We start from the raw sequence: 23,359 nt of genomic DNA on the forward strand, positions 1-23,359 counted from the left end.
TTTAAATTTTGTGCTTATGCCCTTTTAATAAAATCCTTGTTTTTATTTTTTTTTATCTGCTTTAATATTTCAAGTTTATAATTTTATTAGAAATCTATTATTATTTTTGTAGTTACATATATATATATATATATATATATAAGTGTGCCGAAAGGTTTTTTGGTAGATTATCTTTTTTGTAGTTACGCCCTTTTGAATTTTTACATTATATACTTCTTGTGGCCACTTAATTTCTTGCTGCTAAAATTATCGGTAAATATCACAGATTTATATATAAACTAGATAATGCCCGGCATGCATTGCAATGCCTCAATCAATTTTTTTTTGTAATTTTTTAAACGTATACTAAGCATCTCTCTTTATCTCTCTAATTCTCTATCTCTCTATGTATATCTCTATAACTCTCTCTATCTTTCTATTTATATCTCTATCTCTCTATATATCTTTCTAGCGGACCCGACAGACATTGTCCTGCCCAAATGTACTTTTTGTGAGATATGGATATGGCGGTAAGTATTTATACGCTGGACAATTTGTATCTTCTCATTATACATACCCCTCCTCTTGGGCACGCCACTGCCGTTACCAAAAACCTTTCCCATGGTTACGCAGAAGGCAACAACAATGCAAAAGCCCGTTGCCATGAGGGCTAATTATCAACAATGCTTAGTTTTTTTGCTTTTAAAGCGTGTATTTTTAGTTTTTCTTAACTCAGAATCGAGATAAAATATCCAATTGTGAATCTAAACCATCCTCGAATCCCCGTGAACTCACACACAAAATTTCATCAAAATCGCGTACAGACAGACAGACAGAAAAAGTACTGTTTTATTATAGTAAGATAGATAGATTATTCTTACATGTTCGCATCCATGCAGTATATGAAAAATCAGCATGCATAGCCCCACACCTATAACTATACGTATCTGTTGCCCACGACTTTTTCCGCATGGAATTTTGTATTATCTTGCACCATTTAGAAATTTAAACATTATAACATAACAGTTGATACAGTTGTAGTAGTTTTCTTATGTTCACAAATGATAATTTTTCTCACCTCTATTTCAGTCTTTGCAATAAAAATATGTTCTACCTAAATTTTGAGTAAATATGTTTCTACTTTCAAATGTAATGACGGGAAGACACTTCATAAAATGTCTTTGTAAACCACATTTACTGTTTTTTCCGTCTTGAGCTAGAATGTAAAGATTGTCTGCATTACTGACCCGGGAGCAAGCTACATACATTTCAGAGAGAGAGAGAGAGTGAGAGAAAGACACCTATTGAATGTCTATCTAACTAATTTTTTTATGAGAGCATATTTTCATTAAATAAATCATGAAATCATTCAACGATAAAAGCTGTTTATTTAATTAAGCGGACGGGTTCGCTCCAAGGAGAAAATTGACGCGGCGAGACCTCGTGGACATAGAGAAATGACACACACTCACTATTTGTGTGGCTATGAAACATGATTTTTTTCTGCAATTTAAATTGTAATAGACAAAAAGGGTATTGAAAATTGAAACAAATATGGCGACACTATAAACTGTCAGGATCTTTATTTTTTTTCTTACTCTCTACTTAGTTCCTTACAATAGCAAAACTTAATGGCTTCTAATAATGCGTTGCAATTTTTGCTTTTAAAGCGTGTTTTTTTAGTTTTTATTAACTCAGAATCGAGATAAAATATCCAATTGTGAATCTAAACCATCCTCACTATTTGTGTGGCTATGAAACATGATTTTTTTTTCTGCAATTTAAATTGTAATATACAAAAAGGGTATTTAAAATTGAAACAAATATGGCGATGCAATAAACTGTCAGGATCTTTATTTTTTTCTTACTCTACTTAGTTCCTTACAATAGCAAAACTTAATGGCTTCTAATAATGCGTTGCAATTTTTGCTTTTAAAGCGTGTTTTTTTTTTTTTGTTTTTCTTAACTCAGAATCGAGATAAAATATCCAATTGTGAATCTAAACCATCCTCGAATCCCCGTGAACTCACACACAAAATTTCATCAAAATCGGTCCAGCCGTCTAGGAGTTCAGTGACATACACACGCACACAAGAAATATATATATAAAGATTTGTCAAAAATTTTTTTATAATTTCATATATATAATATATAATTATTACAACCTGCATAAAATTAAAAGACATTTAATTTTTGATAATTTAGTGTATATTAAATACAAGCATTTGTTGTATTCATCATTTTTAAACGGGGGCCTTCGGCCCTTACAACCTACTAATATGTAGTATATATTCGCAATATCATTTTAGATTAGTCATTCCAAAAATAAATAAATAACTCAATACTAAACGCCACTGACTTCACAGAGGAATCAATTTTGTAGCATTCTTCTAAAATAATTACTATACTTTAACGAAGAAAAATTTTGTGAATTAAACGAAGGATTATATTTATGTGAACTGTTAAAACGAATACGACGTCTTTCTGTTCCTAACTCCCACCCCGTTTACACATCAATCCGTCTCTCAATTTCCTAAAACCTCGCCACAAACTTGTGTCTCATCTAGAGTATACGATTATCATAACCCACTCACCTTCCAGGATGTACCATTTAGGGCGCTGCTCGGAAAGAGTTCGACGGCTCATTCCTTTAGGTTCCAAAACCAGCTCGCATCCAGTCTGAAAAAAAAAAAAAAAAAAAAAAAACAAGGTTAAAATACATACTAAAAATAGAGCTGTTTTTTGTTATCATGTACCTAAGTACGATCCTACATCGATAGTCTCTGGGGAAAAAAAACTACTTATTCTCCAAGCTTCAAATATGTGTTGGGTTCGATTTTAGGCAATCGAGAGATATGTACGGAATCACTTAGAAAGGAATAGTTAAAATATCAAGTGAGCATTCAAAAATTACCTGGCTGCATTCTAAACAATTTCAAAATTTATTTATTCTCATCTATGGGCGCAGCACATACGGTGTGCAGAGAGCTTCAGGAAAAAAAAAAAACATGCGATTCGAAAACTGCTCAAGATATATCCGAGTGGTGCTTGTTTACGAAAAGCATTTAAGAATACGCTGATAGCGTATGAGTAGTTCTGTTTCCGATTTTTTTTTTTTTTTTTTAATGTGTGTGTGCAGGAGAGTGAATACTGCTCAAACGCGTGTATGTTTTTTTTTTTTTTTTCAGAATTATTTTAAGCCACGAAACATTACAGATTCTTGAAAATGCTTAAAATGCGTAATCTTGATTTCTCCGCCTTGCAATGTCATGGTTAGTTAGCGCTCAGTGTGCACGACGAGAGGACTCAACGCGCCAGTCCGATAAGGGACGATACCGCGCCAGCAGCACCGACGAAATGTCGCACGTGATTCAGCCCGACTCACCAACACAAACACACCCCGCACTTCAAGTTGACCTTCACAGCCCCAGATGATTCCTCATCGGCAACGAACAATATGGTTCTCGGCTACCTGGCAATGCCACTCGTTCAGTTCAAGTAACAATAGGAACTGGCCATTACCGATGGAGTCTTACTAAGCCATGATGAGGATAAGGGAGAAAATCACCTTCCCCCAACTTGTTCCGTAGTCGGAATAAATCCGTCAATGATGCACAGCACTAGGCCGGTAGAAAGTGTGTCGGCGCTACAGCATCAACACGAACCTTCATATTTGACAAGCAGACGGATCGGCTGTGGAGGAGTCTGGTGATGTTTTAGTTATCGTAGCGAACACGGAGGGGAAATCTAATGAATATTGCACGCGCCGGCAGCAGAACGCTACGGGAAGGCAGGTGGCGCTGAAAGGTTTGGGAGAAGGGGGGGTATGGGGGAGGGGGGGAGGAATTGTCCGTCGCCCACGTGTTCCGCTAGGATGAGGCCGGCGAGCGACCCAGTTGTGGCCTGTTCCACGCGCGGCGAGTCGCGGTCGACCACGTCAGCGCTCGGCCCGCGACTGATCGATAATCTGTCGACCACTACCCCCATCCCCCCCCTCCGGGCTAGACAATAGTACGCACGACGCGTCACGGCCAGCTCTCTCTCTCCCCCCACCCACTCTCCACCTCATTAATATTCACCTACGTGATTGGCCGCCCGATACCTCCGCGCGGAACGTTCATGTCTACGTTCCTCGTGCCCAGACCAATTATTATCGCTATTTTTTTATTATTATTATTCTAAAAGCGGGATGTCCAAGAAGTCAGAGATCCGTCAAGCCTAAATATAGTTTTGATGGGTTAGTTTAAATATTAAAAAAAAATTAAGTATGCGCGCGGAAGTCTTGGCAAGATAGTTTTGGGACACATGAGATCGCCACAAAAATTAATGTTGTTCAAACTGCACTCAAGAAATTTTAGAAAATGTCCGATATTATTTAAGTCTTTGAAGGAATCGGAACAATCGACCCCTTGAACTACAAAATGGCCGCGGTTGCGACGTTTAAGTGTGAAGTGATGTGCCATTCGAAGGATTGGAGCCAAGGAAACAGTGAACTTCATTTGAAGCGAAATCCTATCGCGTGGAAGGGTTACCAGTTGCAGTTTGCAGTGTATCTATGTCATGCCTGTCTCTAGCCATGTCTTTCGCATTGCCACTAGGCCCGATTCTTGGTCCACTGGGAGCACATTCATACACATTAAGGGTGATTAGACCCCGCCATCTTGGATTTATCCACCTTTTTGATATTGTTCTAAAGTTGAACTAATCCATCCCAATTTTTGGAATACCAAGGTATAAATCATATCTCTATTGATTTTTTATATACTGAGGTCCTGTGACTCATGTATGGGAGGGAAAAACCGCGAGTTGTATGGAATGGTAGGGCAGGGCAAGGCAGTGCAATTTTTTTTTGCTATAGGAAACTTTATGTATTCGTCGGTGTTGTCCATAATATCTGTTTTTTCATTGTTGTGTTCGTATATTTGCTGCGTTGTCCAGGTGTTGTTGTCTGTCTGCATTTTCTTTTATTGTTGAAACTGTCTCGTCGTTGTTAGCCCAAGAGTTCGTCTGGGCTGTTGTTTTTTTCATGACAATATTCCTTCCACGATTTTTTTTTTTTTTTTTTTTGCTGTATGATATTTAAGGTTGAATGTGTTAGTCTGAGCTGTCGGTGTTGTGTCCGTAATACATGTTTATATTCATCGTTGGGTTTATTTGTTCGACATCAGCTGATTTAGGCTTGTTATCTGTGGGTTTATTTCATTTTTATTTTATATTTTGCATTTATTAATTTTTCCCGCAATGCCATATATCCAAGAAATTGTATTAAATGAAAACATACCCGTTGCATGAATCGTTTAAAGAACGTACAGGGCAGTAAACCCCCCCTCCACCTCACTATGGACCTCACAAACAAATTGTGAGTCACCAAGTATATACTAGGCTGAATCACGCAATGAACTTCTTCGAACTCCGCTCCCCTCGGACAGAAATGCACAGTTCGCAAATCGTCAATTGGAGAAATATCTTGTTAGTTAAAGAATAAATTACTGTCATCAAGTAAAAAAAAAAATATTATAGATATCTGACTTTATTTCAAATCATAAAACAATTATTGGTTTCCCTGGTGTTAAATTAATGTAAATAAAAATCAGATGGATTATTGAAGGATCGCGAATTTTAGCTTGAAATAAGTATAGGTTTTTTTAGACTATAGTATTGAAAATTATTAATATTGGGACAATACACAGGAAAGTTTCACTGTGCAGGAACATATCAGAAATTTTGCTGCTGTTTGCAGCTAAACTTTACAAATTTGTGCTTGATAAATAAAATTGTTATAGTATAATATATGTTTGTAAATAGATTGAGGTTAAGTTATGACCACCCACTGGAATTTCCAAAATATAATTTTGGAAGTAATTAGTGCTCAATTAATGATTAGTAGTCCCTGATTAAACATAATTTTGTCTATATATATAAAAACTTAAGCCTTATATGTTGAAAAATTGTAGCGTCAAGTTGGCAACGACTCATAGTAGATACCAATCTTCGGGAATCTTTTCTACGTCGTGAATTAGTGCTAAATGTGTTGACCGAAGTTAAAATTTCATATCTTTTGCTATATAAATGAATATAATGTTAAGTGGAACATCAAATGTTCAGAAAAGTCAGATTGATCACCCTGTCTTGCGCCCTTACTATGCGCTTAATGTGTGCTTTAAGAGCACATGTAAATCCAAGTTGTTGGAAGTTTTTGTTCCCATTTTTGGTAAAAGTAAATGACCCGACCCGGATGTGTGTGGCCGGACCTTTGGTGATTCCAATAAATTGTTTGTGTTTACTTCTAAATGTAAAAATTAAAATTAAAAAAAGTCTGCAAGTCTTTCCGTGCTCGCGAGAGATGTGTAACAGCTAACCTCTGTAACGAGCAAATTCAAGTGCAACTCATGTTGCAAATAACAAACAAACTCGAACACGAAATTTAACGTAGAAGTCTTGAAAATAATGCCAAGCGTGTTGAACACACGCAAATTGCGTTTTCAACTACATTTCTGCACGCGAACCACACGTAGTTTCCACATACGCCCGCAGAATTCGCTGCCGGAGTAGCATTTGCAGAGCGAAAGGTTAAACTATATAATGAAACGGTTTCGATAAAAGCGAAAAACAAGACTTGAAAGAAGGAAAAAAAACAACTAAATCCCGGCTTTAGACTAATTTTCGACAAGGAATTTTTTTGAAAAACTGCCCATCTTCTTAAAACTGTATTTAACAGTCAATACTATAAAGGTTCCCTTTGGCTTTGTGAATTTTGGTTTGCGCCATCCACCACATCATGCGAATTGTGTTTCATTCACGAAATTACTCCTAGCCCGTCCCACTTTAGATTGCAGTACATGGCTTATAGCGCGCGCTGTTGCCAAATCTCTATCTAACACATTACGAATTTCAGGAGATGTGTGTCTTTGTAATTCAGATCGAACAAGAAGCATTTTAAGAAATCATATCGTAATTTATAATATGTTATACTATTACACATATAAATTTGTAATTATGCCAATTTTATGTAAATTTCAAATAAAAACTACCTATTGTAGACGAAAATTTCTTATAGTTTTCTTTTATGTTCTAAAAATCCCATATATATATGTGTATGCATGTATATATGTATGTATATATGTATGTATATAAATATATATATAATATTTTCATGGGCCCGAAAAATGCCGTATTTTTGGACAAGTCATGTCCAAAATGATAAATAAAATACGGTAATGGAAATTCTCGGCCGAGTAAGTTATGGGAAAAATCCGAACAATTGGGTCGAAATGGGGAAGATTTTTTGAAAAACAGAAAAATCGCAACAACTCCCATAATATGAATAATATCGCATCCGTTTTAACGTATAACTCGGAGTACCTAATGCAAAAAATGTTTTCTAAATAAATTTTTGATACGACCAGCCATAACTGCATGGGTTCGAAAACAATTTTCACCGGACAAAAAAACTTAACTGCCTTAGTGGACACCTTATCAAATCTGTTTAAATTGTTTGTAAATATCATAATTATTTTCCAAAACTTTGTCTAAAACAATGTTTGATAAGATGCTTGGTGTTGAGAAGGATAGAAAAATAATTCAAAATTTTGTACCATTATCGCTATTAAATTCCTTCGTATTTATTTCATACATTTTACATATTATGTTCAAGATTTGATTGAAATATTTTTGTAGCAACCATTACTGCAAGGGAAAGAAAAAAAATATGGGTTTAAGGATATAAAAACTTTTTTTTAATGTAAATAAATATAATCATCTAATTCTTCCTTCGCCTTTAGGCTGTGCCGATAAGGAATTTTTTATTAACTTTATTTTACAACAAGAATCTGTTCACACACATTTCATTCATAGGACTAAGGAAGCCATGTATTTGAAATTGCTTGCAGCACAGAACCCCACTTATCTAAACACACGACCCTGTTTCCTCTTACGACGGCAGCTTGTGAGAGAAACCTCTATTGCAGCGCGCTCTTGTACTGATAAGACACATCTTTAACAGATATTTACACGGAAACTGTAGAAGCAATTGAGATGGAGCTGCTTTTAAAAACTAATTCAATTCATTGTCAACATTTTTCACGCTTTCGTCCCCCATCTATCTTTAATAGAAAAAAAAATTTCCGCTGGTCAACTTTTTGATGTGTCAGTTTGTGAGAAAATGCATTTCTATATATTAAAAAAATTATTCAAGTGAAACCTGTACAGTTTTTGTCTTAACATTTGTTCGGTGGCGTCCTAAGGGATTAATTTATTAATAAAAAAAAATCTGAATGAAATACACATGAAGGTTTTTTTTTTTATGTGAAACATCTCGGAATACTTAAAACAGTTCGCAGTGATTAAGTTATGTCTTTTTAATTTTTTCGGACATTAAAATATTGTTAAGTATTCAAAATAAGCATTGCCTGGTGCGTATTTCGATGCTATACCATATGAAAAAAGCTTGGACCAAATATTAAAATTTTAATTTCGTTTGATATTTGGCAACAACGCACGAAGAAACAAGGACAGCGCTAACGGCAATCGGCGTGTGTTAGAGAGAGAGAGAATGCGCCCATTTACTTCCACACTGCAATCTAAGAGTGGGATGCTCTATAATAGCTGTACACCGAGAACTAAGGCGTTCCACATCAAGAAAAGACTTAAAAAACTACCTTGCTCAGTTTTGCAGACGCCTCGGTCGCCGCTCGGGTGGGAGAGTTGTTCGTGAATGCGTCGCGCGCCACGAGGCGGTCTCGTTTTAGTTTACTTACGACGCAGTTCGTCTCTCTCGGGGCAGTGTGGTTCATTGCCGAGATGATAACACGGAGCCGATAACGGGCCCCGCTGTGTTCCTTGTGCCTAACGAGGAATACTCGCTGCACGCTCTACAGAAGGTTCAAGCGAAGATGAACACATTCCACAAAAAAGGACAAGATAACTGTCGAAATTTTACTCAAAGTACCTCCAGATTGACACACAAAACAGAGATGAAAAAACCTTGTCGTTCGTTAATGGGAAAAATTCGGACCAAGCATTTTTAATGTCAGTTTTTTTAAAAATAAAACTGTGAAAAATCCATTTTAACTCCTAAAGTATGCAAAATATTAAGAGTAATAGGGTGCTTGAAAATTTTATGATAATACCAACCAGAAAAAAAAATAAAGGCTGTAATGAGATGGGGTGGTTGTAAAAGTAGAGAACGGGAAATTAACATTTTAAGTACCAAAAAAGTTTTACCAGTATAATTCTCAAAATTCAAAATTCTTATTTCACAGCCCCATTTGAACGTTAAACAAGATCAAACAAAATAGTTTTCATTTTTGTTCACAGTGGGAGGCCGTCTGCAAAATTTATCCTAAACTGTCTATTGCAATCCACGCATTTAGGCTTAGCATTAGTGAACATATACGCCATACCTGCAATTGGTCTTCACTTAAAATTAGATATTTATATTGTTTCAATGTCTCACTACCAAATGACACAGGAATCAAACTTTTAAACGCACAGAGACAGCCGCACTGTCGGGGTGACCGTAGAGTAAACAAAAAAGAACAGATAGTGAACACTAAAAGTCATAAAATCTTAGCATTGTTTTCCTTCGTAATAACTTTACAAGAATGCAAACTTGAGAAACATGAATGCGGTTTTATCCTAGTTTAAAAATACGACATGAGGTATGCATTTAATATATCGTATCTCGTTCAAATAGGAATGAGAAAACTATGGATTTTTCGTTAGCATGTGGAGTAGCAGCCCTGTAATTTATTTCTAGGACTTTGAACAATATTATTCCGGTAAAATAGCAACTGAGACGACGAAAAGCACACATTTCTTTACACTCTTACATCAGCCAATTTCCTTGAGTTTTCCTTATTTTTTAATATCCCAACTACATTTTTCCTCTATGTCATGGGTTTAAGGATAAACTACGATACAAATTATCAGAAAAAAAAATTGGTTGTCTGTAAACTCGGTTTACGGACGATATTTTAACGTGACAACGTCATAACAAAACATTGATGAAATGATTGCATACTTTTGTGAATAAAATGTAATCATTTTTATTTTAATAATAAAAGAATAAATACTTGAAATTATAATAGTAATCAGATTTTTAGAATGCAAGAATAATTAACCTTTATTGCCGAAATTGTTGTTGTAATATGCAATGAAAACTACATTAACTTTTCACTTCACTTTATAAACAGTCGACGAAACAGTTCACGTGTAGATGACTTGTAATTAATATTAAAAACTGGCGTTTAGCTATAAAGTTTAAATATAAATATGAACAAGTTTTCATATAAATAAACTGTAATGAAATATATTTAATCAATTATATGAATCACCATAAATTTTTAGTCGATTGTAACATAACCTATTATTACTGCACTCGCCGACAGCGTAACGGAACAATGAGTGTAACGGGACACAGCGTAACGGAACAATGTGCGTAACGGGACACTTTTTCGTGCGTGGAGCCGGCGTTCATCTATTTATTAGACGTTGTCACGTCAAAAATTTCAAAGAACAAGCATAAAATGCCCATTTCACTATAAAATAATGTTTTCCTGCATAATTTACTGTTTATACTGCAGTTATTTCAATCAACAATCAAAGTCTAGTAATCCTGATTAATCTTTAAAACATACATTATTTTTTGTGATCATGTTAAAGACTATAGTAGATAGTCGACTGTTATTCGAATACATATTTCGTTGTATACATTACACTTGATTAATGCTAACAAAAAACAAGGATTATTAAAAAAACAACATAATTTTATGATTTAAATATATTCAGTTGAAATACATCACGAGTTTATATTGTATGAAAAATTATTGCTAGCCTAATGCTTTGTACTTAGATATTGTCAATTTCCCTGAGTTTTCTAGATTTTTCAAGGCACCTTTTCAGTACATACAGTAGACATACATACATACATACATACATACATACATATATACATACATAATAATACATACAATAAATGCACGTGTATTCCACAAATATCACCTAGCCATGTTGTCTTCTGCGTTTAGCCAAGATTCAATACACACAGAACGTGGTATAAAATAAATAAAAACTATATTCTTAGTATTTAAAAGTAATAATGATTTGAAAGTTTTTAAAGTTGAAAGTACGAGTAAATAGAATAAAACACTCCATATCAAAATATAGGTAACATTATAAAGTTTTGTTTTAATTCCCACGGTTCTATTTGGCGTACCGAAACTTGAAGGAACTGGGCCTATACTTACGATAACTGTTAACGAACGTGGACCGATACTTTTCAAGAATCAAGAACAGTAAACGTTGTGAAGTACATATTTACATATATGTGCCACTTATCGTGAAGCTTGCCGAGAATAAAATCTTCTTGAAAACGATGCGCAGTGGGACACTTCACTCGCTGATGTATCGGGTAATGGTTCACCACAGCAAATACGCACATTATTTTCAATCATATTAACAACGGATGGTGTCCTATCCGTAGCCGTTCTGCTGTCCAAATTCCGCGCATGCGCAGAGCTCACGTTTTCGTTGATTACATCCCGATGGCGGACCCGCGTCTGGCGACATTAACTCGTACACAGTGATTTTTTGTGATCACCGGTGGACGTACCAAGCGTGTTGGTGTGCAAAATTAAACGTTTTGATAGCGAAACTATCATGGAATACATTTTTTACACATTAATAATTATAAAAAGAAATAATCGCAACTTCTGTTAGAAAAAAAGACAGGCGCAGGCGGTTGCATTATTGTGCGATGGTGCTGCTATCTGTAGCATTTTTGCCGTAACAATTGTATCAATGGTTGCGACACGTCCGCCTAGACATTGGATCACGGCATATTTAAGAGCGGAGTGAATTTTCTTTTTGGTACATTTTGCCTCAGAAATACAGTATTATCTGTCCGAAATTAATAACGCAATTTAAAAAGAGTCTCTGGATAACCATTGCAGAATAAGTATAAATAATAAACGTACCACACTTGGAAGTAGGAAAATATACGGTTCCCTTGTTTCCATGGAATGTTCTCCCGAGGTTTAAGTACCTACTCATATACTTTCAAATACTTTGAAACGTTATAGTAAACCTTTTATTGTTGTTTAACGCATCGTTAAAGAGGTAACCAGAGACGGGAACACACGTCCCAAATAAGGGATCATTGTGAAGTAATCGACCATGACCTGCAAATAATACGGAACCATCTCAGCATTTGCCTGGAGTGATTAAAAAAAAACCGTTGAAAAACCGATATCAGGATGTATGAAGCACAGGAGTAGAAAACTAAATGCGTTTGGAGACAATAATATTTGGATACTAATGATCAAAGGATTGCGCAACCATTGTATATATATATAATATATAATATATAATATATATATTATATATATATATTATATATATTCAATGGCGCAACTATTTTGTAGAGCAACATATATTACTGTAGTTTCATATTACTGTTCCAAATTTTGAGCGTAGGTTCAGCAAAGTACGTATGCTTTATATGAGTTTAATATGCCGACCGACATTGTTCGCAATGTTAGATATCTTATTTTCATAAGTAAATTAAAAACCTTAAATGATATTTTCTAGCCCTGATGACTGTGGTACTCTTCAATGAGTGTGAGCAACACTTAGTCAGGCCAAGATCATACTGACGTCCTGCTCCTTGATGTAAGCTCTAAGTGCGCAGTCTGCCCAGGCACACATACGGTACGCAGATTCTGGAAAAACCACGCGATTTAAAAACTTCTCAAGATAACTGAGTTGGGGTCTGTTTACGAAGAGCATTTAAGAATTCTCAGAGGGCCGAAAAGTAATTTCGATTAAGTTTTTAAACTTCATTTTTAGAATAGTTAAAAAAACGTGTTTTTAGATTAGTTGTTAGACGTAAAACCGGTACAGATTCTTGAAAGCACTTAAGGGAATTGCATTACATCTTTATCTTCATTTTCTCCACCATTTAATGTTACGGTCACCGTTCAAATTTCACAGTTAGCCTGTGACGACGAGAAGACTGCGCACCAGTTCAGAGCCTTGCGCTTAGAGGCTATATCGCGCTAGAAGCATCACCGAGCGTCGCGCTTATTATCGCGCCTCACTAACACACATATACCGCTGACGAGGGCCGAAGGAAGTGAAACAGAAGATGCTCACGTCATCAACTACACGCCCGATCAGTTTTTTTTATCTCACAGGTGCAAGTGATCATAGCTATAGTCTGTCTCACTCTTAGATTACAACATAGAGCAAATGGCACCCACTGTTGCCAGTTTTATACTAGTATATGATAAATTTTACCTTTTTGTTGATTTTTTCAAGACCATAAAATAGTGCACTTTGTTAGTTATTACAGTTGTATAGGTACATCACGAAACAAAAAAAATTATCAATTCTTAACACTAATTATTATTTCACAGGAGGAACTATTTGTAGCAGTAGGTCACTATTAATAACAAGGCATTCCATTAATTAAATCTTATGGTAGATCAGAGCTCCAATGTTTAATATAGAAATATGTTTAAAAAGTTACAAAATTGGCTGAAACCAAGATGGTGTCTTCCTGATAACTGTTGTGACTGAGAACAAACTTCATATATTATACATACATTGTTTACATTGTTTGCATGATGTTGATATCCATGACTTTCTTTGTCGGTTGTTTTTTGCCATGGTGATAATATGTTTTTTGTTCGTATGAATTGTGTACCATTAAAGAGTAAGTAAACTTGAGTTAACTAATTTGGTTCTAAATCATTATACCTTGCTTTCACAACAGGTTATGGGCCCAGAAACGTGAAATTATGATATATATTATGAAATTATGATATAGACGTAAGAAAACATGGTATTAGATATGGCAGCAGGACAAGCTCATAGCTCATTGCCGACGATCGAAAAGTTGGTCGGACGGGAAAACTATAATACTTGGCAGTTTGCAATGAGAACTTATCTGGAACATGAAGAATTGTGGCAGTGTGTCACAGGTGAAGAAAAGGATGACAAGAAGATTATACGCGCTCGGGCAAAGATTATTTTGTCAATCAGCTCTGTAAATTATGTACATGTTCAAGACACTTGTACAGCAAAGGAGGCATGGGACAAGTTGAAGAATGCTTTTCAGGATTCAGGGTTAACAAGAAGAGTAGGATTGTTAAGGTCTCTAATTACGACTAGGTTAGAAAGCTGTACTTCTGTAGAAGAGTATGTCAATAGTATTATAACTACTGCACACAAACTCAGAGGCATTAATTTTGAGGTTAGTGAAGAGTGGATTGGAACATTATTGTTAGCCGGGTTGCCAGATGATTATAGGCCAATGATAATGGGACTAGAAAGTTCAGGAGCGCCTATTACTGGAGATTCTATTAAGACCAAACTATTGCAAGAAGTCCAAGTAACTGCAAGAAAACCAGGAGTTCCTGAACAAGAGTCTGCCTTCTACAGCTCCAAGGCGAGGAGGGATTTCAACAAGGGTCCCAAGTGTTTTGACTGCAATGGGTATGGCCACATAGCACGTCATTGCCCCCAACGATTTGAACGTGCAAGATATTCAGAGCACAAGGGCACAGAAAATAAAGGCGCCGGTCACAGTGCTTTTCTGAATGTTGTCCTCACTACAGGAAATGCTGATACTGAGGAATGGTACATTGATTCGGGGGCAACTGCACATATTACAAGAAAACTCAGCTGGCTATCAGGCACTCGTGAAGATACAAATGATCAAATCATGATGGCGGATAACAATAGACTGCCAGCTAGAAGCAAAGGAGATGTACACTTGAAGGTATCTGTAGCTGGAAAGGTAGATACTGTTAAGGCAGAGGAAGTTTTGTATGTACCTGATGTTTCAACTAATCTGCTGTCTGTGAGTAGAATTGTCAAGCATGGCCACACTGTGTTGTTCTCTGATAAGGGTTGTTGCATTTATGATACTAACTGGGAGCTGGTGGCTACAGGCTCTTTAGTGAACAATATGTACAAGCTGGACCAATCTGAAGAAAGAGTCAATTGTACCAGATCGGTTTCTGGCAGTGCTCTGTGGCACAGAAGGCTAGGTCATTTGAACCGATGGGGTATGAAACAGTTGCGGGATGGATCCGCGTCGGGGCTGAATTTTTCGAACGTGGACAGTGCTACATGTACTACTTGTGTAAAAGGCAAACAGCAAAGACTCCCATTCAAGCATCAAGGAACAAGGGCACTTGACACATTGCAGTTAGTGCATTCTGACATTTGTGGTCCAATGGAAGAGTTGTCGATTGGAGGTTCCCGCTATTTCTTCACTCTCATAGATGATTACTCTAGAAAGGTATTCGTCTATTTTTTAAAATCTAAAAGTGAAGTCACAGACACATTCAAGAATTTTCGATCCATGATTGAGAGACAAACAAATAAGCAAGTCAAAATATTGCGTACAGACAATGGGGGTGAATATGTCAACAGTGGACTATCGATGATCTTGAAGGAACTTGGAATCCAACATCAGACCACTTGCCCCTACACACCTGAGCAGAACGGTCTAGCAGAGCGACTGAACCGCACTCTTGTGGAGAAGGCACGTTGTTTGCTCATCGAGGCAGGGCTGGATTACTCTTTTTGGGCTGAAGCAGTGAACACAGCGGCTTACTTGCACAATCGTTCCCCTTCCAGAGTGTTAGCTGGAAAAACACCAGAGGAGGTCTGGAGTGGGCGCAAGCCAGACTTGCGACATCTGCGAGTTTTTGGGTGCAAAGCCTTTGCACACGTTCCTAAGCAAAGACGTAGACGATTTAGTGAAAAGGGCGAAGAATGCATCTTTGTAGGCTACTGTGAGAACTCCAAAGGATATCGACTTCTCAAACAGGGAACTACAAGAGTTATCAAGAGTCGTGATGTAGTGTTCATTGAGAATGAAGGAGTTCACAGAGTTCACAGTGAGGCTGAAAAGGATGTGTTTAAACCTATTCCAACTGCATCTCTCCAGTTAAAGGAAGACATTCCCATCATGGTACCAGATGATGTTGAAGACAATTCATGCCATGAAACAGATAGTTTGAATGAATTTAAGGGTTTTGAGGCTCAAGAAGGCTTCAGTCAAGTGGGAGACTGTGCAATTGAAGACTATGTATGTAGCGAGGAACGAATTAGTGATGATACACAAGATCAGCGGCTCCGACGTTCTGGTAGAGCCCAGAAACCAAAACAAATGAAGGACTTCATCATGTACAAGGTTAATGTTGACTCTGCTGATCCTCAGACTCTGGAGGAAGCTCTAGCATGCTCTGCGAGAAAACATTGGATTCATGCCATGAAGGAAGAAATTGACTCATTAAGACAGAATAACGCATGGGAAATCGTAAACCTACCAGCTGACAGAAAACCCATCGACTGCAAATGGGTATTCAAAACCAAAAGGAACACAGAAGGAGGAATAGAACGTTATAAGGCCAGGCTGGTTGCAAAGGGTTGTGCTCAAAAAAGAGGAATTGATTATGAAGAGACATTTGCGCCTGTAGTTCGTCACTCGTCAATAAGGATAATTTTAGCATTGGCTGCAAAGTATGACCTAGACATTGATCACATGGATGCTGTGACAGCCTTCCTACATGGAGATCTTTCGGAAGATATATATATGACTCAGCCAAAAGGTTTTGAAGAAGGTGAAGAGAAGGTTTGCAAACTTTCAAAGGCAATATATGGTCTTAAACAAGGTAGTCGAGCATGGAATCAGAAGCTAAATAGAGCTTTGGAAGAGATTGGGCTCTCTCGTTCAATGATAGATCAGTGTATATATTTTAAGGTAGAAAGTGGGAGCATCGTCATTGTAGCTGTCTATGTTGATGATTTACTCATTGCCTACAACAACAGCCAAACCAAAAATGCCATTAAAAATGGATTGATGGAGAGATTCAAGATGAAAGATTTGGGAGAGGTCAAATGCATTCTGGGAATAAGAGTTACACGGGACCGTACTGCAGGGAAGATCTGGATTGATCAAGAAGGTTATATCAAGGAGGTGCTGTCCAAGTTTAACTTGGAAGAATGCAATCCAGCAGTCTGCCCTAGTGACATCAACCAAAGGCTGTCGAAGAATATGGGATTGCAATCACAAGAACCTGAAGAGTTCAGCAACGTACCTTACCAAGAGGCTATTGGAAGTTTGATGTATGTTTATCAGGGAACCAGGCCCGATATTGGATTTGCATTAAATGCAGTTAGTAGATTCAGTAGTAACCCCTGTAAGGCTCACTGGGTGGCTGTAAAAAGAATCATGCGTTATTTGAAGGGTACAGCAGATGTCAAGCTTGAATTCAGTAGTAGTGAATCCAGTGACATTACAGGACATTGTGATGCAGACTGGGCAAATGATATCGATGATCGACGTTCCACTACTGGCTACGTTTTCACTATGCAAGGAGGTGCCATTACCTGGAGTAGCAAGAAGCAGAGAACTGTAGCGCTGTCAACAGCAGAAGCCGAGTACATGGCACTCTCCGCAGCATGTCAAGAGGTACTTTGGCTTAGAGGATTGATAGGCGAGTTAGACAATATTTGTTCACATGGAGCAATAAACATTTTGTGTGATAGTAAAAGTGCAATTGATTTGGCGACATCACCTGGTTATAGAGCAAGAACCAAGCACATTGACACAAAACATCATTTCATACGTCAGCTTGTAGAAGACAAGGTGATCAACGTGATTCATCAAGGTTCTGTTGGCATGATTGCTGATGTGCTGACCAAAGGCCTGCCAGTCACCAAACACCGTTTCTGTGTTCAAGGAATGGGACTCAAATCAATGACCTAATACATTCACAAAGTATGTTCTAGCGGGAGTGTTGTGACTGAGAACAAACTTCATATATTATACATACATTGTTTACATTGTTTGCATGATGTTGATATCCATGACTTTCTTTGTCGGTTGTTTTTTGCCATGGTGATAATATGTTTTTTGTTCGTATGAATTGTGTACCATTAAAGAGTAAGTAAACTTGAGTTAACTAATTTGGTTCTAAATCATTATACCTTGCTTTCACAACAATAACTGTGCTTAGAGGAGAGAATAGAATATTAACAAATTATGCGCTTGATGAAATACAACAAGAAACTAAAATTGCCAAAAATCTTTATCCAAATCTTACTCTTAAAACATGTTTCTTTAAATACACTTAAAAAAAAATTTTTTAAGTATAAAGCTGTGTCCCAAACATTTGTGTTTTTTTTTTGCATATATTTGGCAACAGCGCTAGTAGCAGATATTGTGCAGCCGTAAACTGATTCTCACCTCTCCCGTGAAACAAAAAATTCTGAAGCTGCACGAATGCAATAATTATTTGGGCGTACAACTGAAGATGTGTGGCAGCTCAGGCTTCTGCCGAGGGAACATCGACGACTCTCAGAGCGAGTTGAAGGAAATAAGTCTTGCACGATAGTGTTTCCCGGCTGTTTTTTTAAGGCTGAGTAATGACTCTTTTTAATTTGAATTACGCCTAAATAAAATATTGGTATTAATTCGATAACAGGAATTCACCAATTGAAAACGAAACTTGGAATAAAATTTCCTTTCTCATATTGAAAAAAAAAATGCATGAAGTGGAAATAACCAGAAGCACACGGAGAAAACATCAACTAAATTCTTGCAGGAATAACCAGGAGCACACAAGAGAACACCATCAAAATATTTCCAGGGATAACCAGAAGTACACAAAGAAAACCAACAGTAGTCTTGCAAAATCCAACTCAGTGAATACATTTATACACATGTTTGAATATTAAATACAATAAAGGGCTTAGCATAGCTATATACGTTTTATGTATATGCATGTTTTTAACAGATATGTGTATGATAAGCATATTATTAAATTTACTATATATATGTAAATCGTCTAAATGTAACATTCACCGAGTTGGATTTTGCAAGACTTGTTAGTTTTCTAGTTCTCTCGTGTGCCGAGTGTTGAATTAAGTTTTACAGGTAAGTCTTGTGTGAGTTTTTGTGATATCTTTGTACTACTGTCTGTTCAATACATGTGCAAAGTTGCGGTTTGTTACGTGACGTAGATGATGACGGCAAATAATGTTTTTATAATATAAAAATTAGTTTTTTACTATTAAATTTTTTTCCCTAGGAGAAAAATTATATTTCCCCAAGTTCGGCAATGGTTTCTTTCCCGCCTCTTCTTTCAAGATCCCGTCCACCTCTATATATACGAATGAATTAGACGGGTCCGCCATCTTTTCGAGGTTTCTGAGACTTCTGCGCAGGCGCGCCGTTGTCACGCACTTCCGTTCCATTCACGAAATTACGCCTACCAAAAGCCGTATACCGAGAGCTGAGATGTTTACACGTAGAATTTTTTTAATATCAACAAGCTGGGTAGCATCAATGTGGCAACAGTGGTCGCCGTCGCTCTGTACTGCAATCCGAGCGTGAGACAAGACTAGTCAGAGCCGCGTGTGTGACTCAGTTCGCAGTGACGCACGGCGACAGCGACTGGAGCGCAACGTGAGGTTCATGGGAAGTGACGGGGCAGGCAGGGCCGGATTTAGAGGTCTGGAGGCCTCGGGGCAACAGAGGAGCGGAGGCCCCCTGGCCCCAATTTTCCAAATAAAATGAACAATTTTTTTCAGTCGAGTTTTCCAATAAATAATTTATTTTGAAATCAAGTAGATTCTCTGAGTATTAAAAAAAAAAACATACATAAGTATAATCGGAGACAAGAATTATAAAAATTCATTTTTAGTGTTGATGAATATTTCTGTAAATATTTAACAATAATATAATCATGTATGTACAGAGTACTGTAGGTAAAGGTAAAACAGCGAAAAAAGAATATCAAAGGATTTGTGGGGGCCCTCCGTTTGTGGAGGCCCCGGGGCTTTCGCCCCGGTTGCCCTCCCCTAAATCCGGCCCTGGGGGCAGGGTCATTCAACGTCAAGTCACCCACCTCCTCAGATTTTGATTAAACTAGGCACAATTGATTCTATTACTATCCTGATAACACATGCAAAATTGTTTTGCTCAATCTCTTATAGATATTTAAATTAATATATTTATTTATTTAACGCTATCCGAAGCCTCCGAAATTGCGCCAAATATGGGAAACGTGAGACAAATTTACTGCATTATTTCAAAAAAATTTCTCTCCACGCTGCTAGATGTCATTACTCTCACGCACTTAAAAATACACATTGTAAAAAAGTGTTAAGTTACACTCCACGCCGCCAGGTTTGCTGACGTCACTTGTCTGGCGTATTTCTTACGAGTTTCCTATATTGTTCCTATTACAATATCTGATTGCGTCTTTACAGTGCACCCAGAACTTTAAAAATATTTTTCTTGGAAACTATTCAAGATATCATGAAATTTTGCATGACGTTTGTGTGTTATACCTAAATGCAGCCAAAAAAATGATATAACTAACCTATCTCAATTTCCCCCAAAATATTTAAATATATTTAATAAATTTTATAAACTAATGTTTTGTTTTACAGAAACCATAATATTTGTAGAATGAATTTAAAGAGATTAGTGTTAGAAAAACTATAATATTGAAAATTTTATGTACAACTGTAAGCCATACAAAGTTTTTCGGTGTACCACGTTATTCTCTGGTAGTAAAAAACATAATGAATTCCTTCAATTTCAAACCCTAGTTTTTACGGTAATAATTCGTTTCATCAAAATTTGTTCAAGCCAAAGTTTTAGATGCAAGTTTAGGATTCATACAATAAACTATATCGGATATGATGGTATAATCTATTCAAAAAATTATGATTTTTTATAATTACAAACATTATTTCCACCCCTTGCAGTAATGGTTGAGGAAACCAAAAATTATTTTAACAATTGTTTTAGTCAATATTTAGACAGTTGAACAAAAATAAGAATGGATTCGATAGTGTACCGGCTTGGGAGTTTTATGTATTTTCTCATTCCAACCCCGCAATAATGGTTTTTAGTATCAAAAATTGTTTCAGACAAAAGTTTTATAACAAAATTAAAAGATTTACAAACAATATGAACGGATTCGATGGTGCACCAGTTATTTTTTTTGTCCTACAGCCCTTGTTTTTTGCACTCCTTGCAGTTATGGTTGGTCGTAACAAAAATTTTATCAGACATAAGTTTTTGGTAATACTCCCACGAGTTATAATATGTTCAAACTGATGTGAAATTTTCAATATTATGGGAGTTACAGCGATTTTTCTGTTTTTCAAAAAAACTTCCCCATTTCTACCCCTTTGTTAGGATATTGCCTATTAGCGTAATCGATAGAGATTTTGAACAATTAGGTGTTATGTATCAGTTTGGAGGAGATTGTGAATAATTGCGGCAGTTAGCGTGTCCACTATATATATATATATATATATATATATATATATATATATCAACTTTTAGTTTATATAGGGCAAGTGTACCGAATATGAGACCCCTTTTTAAAAAATATTTATATTTTTTTATTAAAACCACTATTGCTAGATTTATTTATCTATGATGATATATTATGTAATGCACTTTTACTTAAAAACAGGATTGAGCACTTGTATTAAAACAGAAAGTAATTAAACTAAGAAATTAAAAAATTCAAAATTTTATGAAAACAAAAACGTAATCCTAATATGAGACATCCCCTACATTATGTTCCAAATTCCATATTTGATATCATTTAGTCACTTTTTGCACTTTTATTTGTTACACATAGGACACACAAAACATGGATCAGCTCCGCAAACTTCATGAGCCCACCCATAGCACTTGAGGCACTGCCGCCATTTCTCGCCATGTTTGTCCTCTGAGAAAAGGCAGCAGCATAACACTCTGCATCATCATCACTTTCAGATCCATCACTTTCATTTAAACTGTCATGCAGCGAAGTATTTTCGTCACTGGAATCCTCAGAATCTACAGCGATGAATGATTTGGTAGTTATCCATAATTTGTCCGTGTTGCGAGATCTAGTTTGTATAGGTCTAGCTTCGTTTCCTTTCTGTTTTCCAAGAACCAATTTCTTACGAGCTTCAGCCTTTTTCTTTCTTGCAACATTTTCATCCAATCTTGTTTTGTATGGCGATGATGTGATAACATTAGCACTGCCACATCTACTGGATTTTTTTTGAAGGAAAATTTGGTAGTGGTGAAATATTTACAGTTCTGATAAAGGGCCTAACTGCACTGCTGCAACATGGCTGATCTGTCTGCATCGAAGTTTCTCTTGGGTGGCTCTCGTCTTGTCTACAAATGGCTGTATCTGAATTCTCTTGAGCTCAATTTTCTTCTTTAGTTTCTTGGCCATTTAATGATTCAGAGAAAGCACCAAATTCATAAATACGAAATATGTTTCGGTTAAATGGAAACAGGCCCGTTTTATTAAAAGAATTAACATGTATTTCCATTGTTGCTGCTTTTTGGTATGCAGCACTGCAAATTTTAGCCACTGTAAAGTTTGTAACAACATGATTTGGGTTTTGGCGCAGCCAGTCTTCTACTTCTTGAGCATAATATGTCTTGAGGGGGAACATAAAACCTACGTCCAATGGCTGCATCTTATGTGATGAGGGTGGAGGTAAGCAGATGATCTAAACGTGGCTTTCCCTGGCCTTCTCAGTAGGGCCTACATATCTAACTATGTTCTATTACAAAATTTTAAGATATTTTATATAAAATTAAACTTATTAGTTACTGTTCTTACAGCGACAGTATTTTTTAAAATCTAAAACACCTAATATGAGACCCTTACTCCTAATATGAGACCCTATCTCAAATTAGGACATGTACGTGGTCTCATATTAGGCACCTTATAATGGCCGCTACAAAACTCAACAACAAGGCTGAAATTTTAAACTGCCATAGTTCCTTATTTATACTCATGGAAGCTTATTTCATTGCTCATAAGAGAGTATGAATGGATAATTAATATAAACGTACCTCTATGTTGATAATAAAGCTGCAAGATGCCACTCACGAAAACTCAAAATGAAGAATATCGTATAAACTGTTATTATGGATCTCGCGCGCGTCAGATAAGTCTCACTCTATCCGTGGTCGGGAAATGGAGGCTGCTGGTAGTTCCAAGAGCGGCTGATAGGTAGCAGCCCTTAATTGTCAAGATAACCAAGGGTCTCATATTAAGGCCGGGTCTCATATTTGGGTCACCTACCCTATCCTACTCTTCCAACTCCTCGTCCTACTCCTCCTCCAAATCCTCGTCCTACTCCTCCTCCAAATCCTCGTCCTACTCCTCCTCCAAATCATCGTCCTACTCCTCCTCCAAATCCTCGTCCTACTCCTCCTCCAAATCCTCGTCCTACTCCTCCAAATACTCGTCCTACTCCTCCTCCAAATCCTCGTCCTACTCCTCCAAATCCTCGTCCTACTCCTCCTCCAAATCCTCGTCCT

General features: G+C 36.8%; 1 long non-coding RNA gene across 1 annotated transcript in view; it reads right to left on the reverse strand.

Annotated features, from left to right (window-relative positions):
• The window catches only part of LOC134533030 (uncharacterized), a 57,065-nt gene that overhangs the window by 26,775 nt on the left and 6,931 nt on the right, over positions 1-23,359 (reverse strand). Inside the window, exon 2 of the long non-coding RNA XR_010075236.1 lies at positions 2,574-2,658. This is a non-coding gene — a long non-coding RNA (uncharacterized LOC134533030). The remainder of the gene's footprint in view (positions 1-2,573; positions 2,659-23,359) is intronic.

The sequence above is a fragment of the Bacillus rossius genome, chromosome 6 (assembly GCF_032445375.1).
Source record: "Bacillus rossius redtenbacheri isolate Brsri chromosome 6, Brsri_v3, whole genome shotgun sequence".
Taxonomy (NCBI): domain Eukaryota; kingdom Metazoa; phylum Arthropoda; class Insecta; order Phasmatodea; family Bacillidae; genus Bacillus; species Bacillus rossius.